The sequence below is a fragment of the Hakea prostrata genome, chromosome 10 (genome assembly GCF_041222555.1).
Source record: "Hakea prostrata isolate BN-2017 chromosome 10, UWA_Hpros_2, whole genome shotgun sequence".
In the NCBI taxonomy this organism is placed as follows: domain Eukaryota; kingdom Viridiplantae; phylum Streptophyta; class Magnoliopsida; order Proteales; family Proteaceae; genus Hakea; species Hakea prostrata.
In genome coordinates, this window is record NC_142609.1 from 8,847,389 (window position 1) to 8,857,341 (window position 9,953).

Consider the following 9,953-nt stretch of genomic DNA (forward strand, 5'->3'; position numbering starts at 1 on the left):
AACATAATATCACCCAAAAAGGATTTTCCCTACACAAGGTAGGTTACCAAAAGTTCTCCAGACAATCACACAGGTAAGGATTTCAAAGGATTAGGGTTAGGGTTTCAAAGGATTCACTAGCAGAGGTTAAGATCATGATGATGATTATGAGTCTTAAAGAATATGGTGAGATCAGAGAATTGATGATTACAAGAATGCTTCATCACCTTTCTGATCTCAAGGAAGAACAAAATACAAGAAAGAAAATCATAGATAGAAGACAGAGTGGTTGAGATCATACCTTTGCCGTAGAAAGATGAAGGATTCTTCAAGTCTTTGAAAGAGATCACCAAAGAATGCAAGGGAATGGGTTGGATTAGGGTTCTAACTCGTTCCAGAGGCTTAGGAGGCAAAGGAGGCGGAGTATTCCCGAGATTAGACTTAAATAGAAGAGACAGGATTCAAATTTCAAAAACAGAATCAATTGGTCAATTGATTGGTCGATTGGTCCAATCGACCAATGAGTCGACCAATCAAGACAGCAACTTCAAAACAGGGAATTGAAGGCTCAGATCAAGTCCAAATATCAAGGGGTTTTGCACACACGTAGAGTGACATACCTAGGAGTAAGAAATGCCTTCAAACCAATACAGAGACCACTCCAAGACCATCAACTAATCCAATCTTCATCAGGGTGCAGTATCCAAAATTGGAACACTGGCATCAAAACTCATGGATTCCAATCCAGCCATCAAGTCTTCAACAGAAATGGCCCAAAGATGACTTCTTGTCTTACTTCGGGTCGCAGACCGAAGCAAAACACACCTAAAAGGGTTTCAGGTCGTGGTCGTGGCTGGGTTTCACAGTTGGTGGTGGAACGTGGAACTAAAAAGGTAAAGGAACAGAAACAGTGAGGAAGAAATAAATTTGGGTGGAGAAAAGACAAAAAAGGAAAGATTCTTTTTATTTTTTATTATCGAATTGGTGTCGTACAGGATTTTTCCACAGGATTTTGTGTGAAGGCGTTTTGTAATGGCTTAGGTATTCTTGAGGCTTTTGGGTGTTTCAGACTCAGTGGAAGTAACGGATCGAGGAAATTTTGCTCTGTTGGTATTGATTTTGTGGGTTCATACAGAGATCGACGTATAGGTCTTTAGGTTGATGACAAATATGAAGGGAAAAAATCAAATGGTGTTGAAGAGTTCTAATTTCTCCATAGAACTTTTTAATGGTTATGACAATTCAACCTTGTGGCAACAACAGGTGAAGAACATCCTTACATGGGAAGGGATTGTTAAGGCATTCAGGAATAAATAAAAAAGGCCAGAGGAGATGAAAGAAGACGAGCAGCAAGAGTTATGGGATCTAGCAAATAGTATGATCCAGTTGTATGTTGATGATAATGTTCTTCGTGAAGTCATCGGGTTGGCTGATCCAAAGGAAGTCCGGGAAAAGTTGGAGAGCAAGTATAAGTCCAAGTCATTTTAAAGAAACAATTATATGGCCCTTGGTTGTCAGAGGGAGAAAATTTTGACAAACACCTAGATGAGTTCAACAGGATTTTGACAAAGTTGTCGGCTCTTAATGAGGAGATCAAGAAGGAAGACAAGGCGTTACTCTTGTTGGCATCATTGCATTAGTCATTTGATCACATTGTGACCACATTACTTTTTGGTAAAGATACTTAGAACTTGACAATGTTATTATTGCACTACTGATGAATGAAACACGACAAAAAAATAGCGGTGATAAGGAGTCAGATGAAAGTAGTGCCTTGGTTGTAAGGGGTGGTCATAATAGAGGAAGATCAAGCGAGAGAATGGAGGGGTCTAGCAAGCCAAGGGGTTGCTCAAAGTCTGTTGGTCGCAAAGTAGCTTGTTACTATTGCAAAGAGGAAGGTCATATTAAGAATGATTGTCCAAGGCGTCAGGAGGATAGGAAAAGGAAGGACGAGGAGAGTGATGAATCATCTTTCATTGTATTATGGAGCGATGATGGAGGAGATGATGTCCTTCTGACTTCATCATCAGGTTTGGATACTTCAAATTGGATTTTAGACTCTAGGTGTTCATTTCACATGTGTTCAATCAGGGATTAATTTGCTACATATCATGCATGTGAGGGTGGTACTGTCAAGATGACAAATAATGCAAAACACAGGGTTGTCAGAGTTGGGACTGTGTGGATTCGCATTTTTTATGGGATTGTGCAAACTTTAACTGGGGTTAGACATGTGCCAGTTCTAAAGAAGAATCTGATTTCATTGAGTACTCTAGATTATAAAGGTTTCAGATGGTCATCTGAAGGTGGAGTTTTCAAGGTTTTAAGAGGATCCATGGTTGTAATGCGGGAAAAGATGGTTAGTAAGTTGTACAAGCTTGCAGGAAGTCTTGAAACAGGTGGAGCTCGAGTTGACACTCATGCAAGGGGTACAGGTAGGCCGAATTTGCAGGTTGTTTAGGCGCGCGAACAAGGGAAATATGGAAAGAAGCGGGTGACTTTCCCTTCAGATTTGGTGAGTGGCGGTGATCTCTCAGAGTCTGTGGTGACAAAAGGAGAGGTGGAGCCATGTCACATGTACATCGGCGACGAGCGGGACACCCCAAGTGGGGGTGTGTGTGCTATGCTAGTTTAGTGATGGCAGTTAGAAAAGCTTCTCTGGAGGGGATGTGGGCCATGCCGTAATGTGTGGATGCACAGAGATGGGTGATTGCAGAGAAACATAATCAAAGATTTTCTTCAAGTGGTTTGCAAAATTCAAGCCAAGTGGAGATTGTTGGGTTTAGGTGTCTTATATTCTGTGGGTCCATGTGATTATAGTTTTAGTTATATTTATAATTGAAACATGGTTTGGTCTAAATATTAGTAATGAGTTAAAATTGTAATTATATTGGGATTAAGATTTTAGGTTTCCTTATAAATAGTCTATGTGGGATAAACTAGGCAACAAGGCAAGCAAAGGGTAGCACTTTGAGGGTGTGAGAGTGGTGTGAGGTTTCTTAAAAATAGTGAAATTTCTTCTCTATGGTGGATGTAGGCAAGGTTTTGCCGAACCACATTAGATCCTTCTTGTGTGTTTTGCTTGCGATTCTTCTCTATTCATGGTTGTGCATCTGTATCCCCAACACTTGTCATTTGTAATGAAAATCATGTGCAAATTTTGTGCAATAATTTAATGAACTATTTCAATAGAACTTTTGGGTTATAAAACTATTATTGACAATTTTCATACGATGAACTTCTCCAAGAAGTTCAATTCTAGAAACCGGTTCTCCTTATTCTTGATGTGGGTCTACAATCCATATAGAATCTAGATGGAATGTAAGCTTTGCAATTGCATCGAGTGAATCCCATGGCTGTGACATATGTTTTAATTCTAATAAAACAAAAAGAGAAAAATTTGAGCCTATGGAATTGGGGGGCAATAAGGCTGCAGGAAGCGAAGATGAATGAAAAAAGGAAAATGGTGGTTGAAGGAGATGGAAGAAGCCGATGAGGGTCTAAAGGTGGCAAAAAATTGATTTTGTAGCTTGAATGAGATTATCTTCTCCAACAATGAATTTGAGCATGTTTGCTTTTGTCAATCAGGTTATTATCCAATGGTGGAAGAAAGCAAGGAAGAAAATGGTGAAGGGAAAATAGAATCTAAGATAATGGGTATTGTGGTCATTTTAACCCTATAGGGATAATATGGTCATAGAAAAAAACCAATTTGTATTTAAACAATTAATCATGTACAATCACTAACACTATGAAGGATGGAAGTAGGTCTATGTAATGTTTTGAATCAAAGGAGGTGCGTCTTGTTTTCAATGGAAATAGAGGGGCCTCAAGTGAAAATTTCAAAAAATAATTTATTATTTCTTACTATACCTTCAATTTGCGTTTGGATTTTAAATGGCCTGCGCAAAAATGATTAGAATGAGTTTTTGACCCAGAATTCATATTCATATTAGACAAAAAGTTTGTCATGGATGGATTTTTGGGGTTTTTTTATTTTTCTGAACTAAAATAGAGTTTAAAATGGATACCAAACACACACACACACACAAAAATGAGAATTGATACCAAAAAGACCCTTAGAAACATATATATAGGTCAAATGCGGATACATCTTTCTAGAGAACACCCATAGAGCTATACATTGCTTGCCCATCCAAATTGTAGAACTATATAAGCAACAAGTCATCCCCATAGGGACAAGTATATCTCTTGCCACCTACCATATGAATGTGCCATTCTTGATTGGCCCTCCTCCAAAAGCAACATAAGGAGGGTGAACTTCAAATCTCCCCTGGATCAAAGGAAAAAGGGCTTTTACAAGCTCTTCGTCTAGGGACGGGGGTCCCCATCCATGGCCAGAGAGATGGACTTTGAAGCTCCCCTATTCCTTTGGGAATTCATGGGTGGTGAGTCCCCTATCCTTCCTCCTTCCTTTGTTTTCTATGATGAAGTTAGGATATGATACTTCTCTGTCTTGAACTTTCTGACTAATTAATGTCTTTCTATTCTTTGCAGATCCCAAGATGACCATCAACCGAGAAGCTCTCCTCCAGCACTACAAGGACTCCCAAATTGCTGCGAGGTATGAGTTAGAGAAAACCAGAGGTATTGGAGTTGGGCCATCCCTCCTAGCCTCTAGACTTCCCAGCTCTGTCGCTAGGATTCCCCCAGAGTCTGAGAAGAAGACTCTTTCTGAGATCGCCCGAGAAGCAAAGGAGGAGGCTACCCAGGCTGCCATTGGAAAGGAGAAGGCTCCAACTGCTATCTCCAGGGAAGCTGGTACTCAGGAGACTTCTTTGGGAGAGGCTGTGGCAACTAGGGAGTCGTAAGTGTTCTGGGTCACCTTCCATCAACAAAGGGAAGGACCTGTGGGCCCTCTTAGTGGATGATTCGATGCTTGATGCTGAGCCTATGGACATTGACAATGATGCCCCTTACTTGAGCACATTGTCAGTGTTGAGTGAAAATCTGCGCATCGATGAAGATTGAATTAGTTGAAGCACTTCCTGGAACCTCGTGATCAATCCGAAGGTATTTTCTGAAACTAGACTTGTTGTTTGACTTGTAGGAGAAAACCCCGCTCGATTTGAGTCTGTATAGCCTCCCGAATCCACTCCTGAAGTTGCTGTCATGGCTTGGTCGACTGACAGTAGACCAGCCAATCGACCAAGAGTAATGGATTTCGAAAATACACTAAATCTCTTCCCATTTTGCCCCTACCTTTTTGGAACTCGTGAAGGACGACCTAAACTAATCATTGGCACTCCAGATCTCGAGGTTGGACACTCTTTTGGGCTATTCCTTGATGTTTGGGAAGATCTTTGACTCCAATCATTATTGTATACATTAATCATCAACTCAAGGTATGCTTTCTTCTATTCCTCTTCTAATCTATTCATTTTTCTATCAATTAATGATCTTGAAACCATGGCTGAAGTGCTGCAACCTTGCAAACACTTAACCATGAGTTTCCCCCTTTCAATTCCTTAATCCTCCCCCACTCTTGCTATGCTATGATTCAAATGAGATTAATTGCACTCCATCACTTTGATTCTATTCAATCTAACCTATTTTGATTCAAATCTGATATGTAGATGCATGATAAACTTAGACTATAATGAAATTAAGATTCTAGCTTGATTCTTAACACTCATTTGATTGATTCCTATCATCCTTTACAATTTCTATCAATTCCAATTTAATTCTTGTTAAGTATCATATAGAACCTAAAATTTCGAGTTGGGCATTTTTGATTGAACCGTTGGATCATCTTGAAAATTTGTGTGTTGTATCCTCTTACTGTTATAAGCATGCCCTCCAAATTTCGTGACAATCGGAGCACCGGAAGGGCAGTTTCGGATCAAGTTTCCATTGCTGTCCTGAAGTTAATAAGTCTTGGTCGACTGCTTGGTCGAGTGACAGTCGACCAAGCCAGTCAACCAAGAGCTGTTAAGGCCCTGTACTCAGCCAGATTGATCCGTTTGAACCCCAATTCAATTGCTTTCTTCTCTGACATTACTTGTATGATTATCTAGGGTATCAACACTGATTTTGGGACCATACATGGTAATCATTGAATCTATTTACAACTTGATTAAGGTAAGGACAGTCGTTAACTCAAGTATGTTAATTTTACCAACATGCTTACATTATGGGAACTTAAGGGTTATGTTCATATGAGTATTCCTTTACTATACATGACTGTTATATGTTATCTTATCAGTAATAGAATGTATATATCATTTAGAATATCATGTTCAATTTTACTTTATGATTTTGTATATGATCAATCATGTTATGATATGTATTGTTTATATGATGAATCATTGATTTAGTATAATATGATGAGATTGAGTTTTTGATTGACTACGTATGACTTGGGATTGGGATGTGTCCTTCCGACACTTCTGTCCTTGGACATCGGAGGGAGTAGTATAGGATATTCCCCGAAGGTGTCCATCGACGCTTTCCCGGGTTATTGAATGACATGTATAGGATTGTCTAGGTGTATGGTTAGGATATTTTTCCTTGTCGTATCAGACCCGAATCGGAAGGGTATTGAGACCGAACGACCCATGGTAGAGTATGGTTGAAGGGCGCTCAAGACCGGTATCCACTCCGTGAGAGGACTTGAACTATACTGCGGATACCAGAAAGGGGCCATTTGTTGGTAAGGTTGCAAATGGATACACCTGGGCTCACGGGTGCTCAAGACCGGTAACCAACCTGTGAGAGGACGTGAGAGCTTCCCGTTTACCATTTGTGGATGACCAATAGGGTTGATGAGTCCATAGTCTGAGTTGGTCGGTGCCATAGGATACACTGACTCTAGTGTGAAGGATACGGAACCGAGTTGGTCGTTGGCATAGGGAAAGTATCGGGATCTGACATGATACGACTGAGTAGATGACTTGCATTGGGCTAGGCTTCGCCGCGACATGCGCCAATACTTATACCAATGGTGATGTGAGAGAGTGGCGACTAAATCCCCAACCATGGCTTGATGAGGACCTTACCCAATTACCACGGCAGACCCAAGATATCTTATGATTGAGGGGGAGTAACTGACGACCCAAAGAAGTATGGTGCTATGGCTTAAAGCATGTCTACCTTAGAGACTAGCATACTGAAGATTAGAATCATATTTCATCATTGTCTCATATCATATTGCATCATATTGTGACTTGCGTTGAATGAACTGTGTATTATGAAACGACTTGCCTTGCTGAGTTCTTTTGAACTCATTCCTTTTGTGCAATTTGCTAGATTATACTGTAGGTACATAAGACCTCGATGGCATGTCCTATGACCCAAGTTATGATCCCGCATACTACCCTTCGGGTGATGGCTATGCGGAGAGTCAGGATTGCTATACCGAGGAGGATTATAGTGCGTACCAGGGTTAGCCCCACCTTAGTGAGGGAGCGGCCACGTTGGGTTTACTTCATCCACACTTTTGAAGAAGAAATCATTAGGATAGAAGAAACCTATGTGTAGGCCCCATTTCTTTGGATGACTGTAATCATTTGGATATCTGCACTCTAGTTCTTATGGATTTGTTCTTGACATAGATTGTAATTTAACTTTATTAACTACATTTCCACTATTGTTGGAGGAGTGACTTCTGATCACTTCTACCCTTTGAGATTACCTCTATGTGAAGTTGATACTTAATATTTCTGCACTCTGATTTACTATCTTCTCTTATTCAATTGATCTAATTATTGCTTGTTTTATACATTGATTATATTGTTCATGATTATGTTATCGTGTATGTGGGAGGCATGGCCGCTCGATCTGGATCTTCGGGATGTGGATCATATCCCGGGTATGCCAGATAGGATACCGGCCGGGTGGATGTAACAAAAGGTCCAAGAGGTATTCCTTCAGGGCCCCCAGGGAAGTCACTTCCCGGGGTCACCATTGGGGAAAAGACCTCCAATGACGTCACCTCCAAGGCACCTGAGGCAGGTTTAGCAACCAAGGCCCCAGCATTCCATATCTCCAAACCACCTCCTAAAGCCCCTTCCACAATTATCATCCCTCCTTCAGCAGCAACAGCAGTAGAAACAACATCAACAAAATCAGCATCAACAACAACAAGCATTAACAACAACAACAAAATCTGTAGAAGTGGGTGCCATCCCCACGCTGGGAGGAGAGGGCATCTCTAGTGGACCAGCAAAATCTCCACTCCCATATTGTGTACCACAATGGAAGCTTTTTGAAGGAGATGGGATTGCTGGTGAGACATCTAGGGCCAAGGAGTGGATAGAACATGGGGTGCCCACAGTTGACAAGAAGCACTATGACAAGCTCACCCTTATTGCCCTCCATTCTCAAGTTGCATAGTAAGTATCTTGGATCCCCCTCTTTGCATAACTTTAACGTTTTTCCTTCCTTGATTTATCAAAGGTGATCATTTTGTATCACAGGAGCATATAACTCTGTCAATCTGGTGGAGGGGCTAATGAGAAGGAGTAAACATTTGGCTTTTGAGATCTCTACTCTTACAAATGAATTAGGGTATCAACACAATTGGTATGATGCTTTGAAAGCTGATCATGCGGATGCCTGTAGAGAAGTGGAGGGACTCAAGAAGGATATGTAGTCCATGAGGGAGAGAATAAAGAAGCTTAGCTCAAATGCACCCATTATAGAGATGGCAGGGAGAAAGCTTTAAAGAAAGAAGGTGAAGCAGTGAAGGCTAGAGAAGCCCTTCTCCAGGAAAAATTGAAGGTGGAGGCTGAACTGTTTTAGTTGTCCACACAAGTGAAGGAGCTGGAGGCTTCCTTGGCTACACTTCAAAAGGAGAAGGCTACCCTGTTAGCCTGCTGCATAAAGCTAGACTCTGAGAAGTAGGTCTTGGAGGCTGAGCTGAAGAAAGTAGATGATGATGTGGTGAAGCTAATTGAGAAAGTTGTCACTTATAGGGAAGAGGCTATAGAGGACTTCAGGAAGTCTGATGAGTACAAAAATAAATTGCTGAAGGCAGCTCTTCCAGGTTTTGAAATGGGCTTGGATGAGTCTTTCAGGATTATGGTTAAGAGACTGCCTGAAGCTACATTGAAGAAGGTCTGTGAGGGGACTCCATTTGGTGCTAACACCTGTAAAAGGTTAAGCATCCTAGTGTTTAGTTGGTTGTTGCCCACCCATGAAGTACCTGCTCCTGAAGTTTCTACTCCTTCACCTACTGATGAAGCTAAGTCTCTTCCAGATCAAGTTCCTCCTGCTGCCTCATTCATAGCCCCAACTCCATGGACTCCCTATCTAGAAGCCAATAAAGATCCTCCTCCTTCTGAAGAAGGCCATCCTCCTCTTGAAGAAGTTGTTAATCAGATTCCTCTTCTACAAATCAATCCTGATGGTTCCACCGTCATCACTATTGAAGATGACGGTGCTACTGATGTTGCCAAGTGACAAGTCCTATGTTTTTTGTTTTGTTGCCCTTGAGGCCAATTTTGTACTTTTGACAAATCAATACATCAATAAATTTCAATTTGAATTGTCACTTCTCAACTCTTAGCTTTACAACTTTTGTAATCATGGCGAGTTTACATTGTTTTGGTTACAAAATTTTTGTTTTGGTTACAAAATTTTTCTAAGTGTGGGCTCTCAAGAGCAATAGGCTGATAATACATACTCCAGAATACATTTTTCAACAGAAATATCTAGAGAAATGACTAAGTGTTGGCTCTCAGGAAAAATTCTCAAAATAGATACTCTCCACCAAAGGAACACACAAGTGACTAAAGAAATTACCAAGAAAATGACTAAGTATATGCTCTCGGGAGGGGTTCCCGGGGAACACGCCCTCCCCATGAGGAGCAAGCACAAAAAAGGCAAACACTTTAGTTTTTTTTTGTACAAGTTGGTAACTCTTACTTGTTCAAGGACGTCTCTCTTTTACTGGTAGAACTTCCTTAGGTGCACAACATTCCACATGTGAACAATTTCTCTGTTAGTCTCTA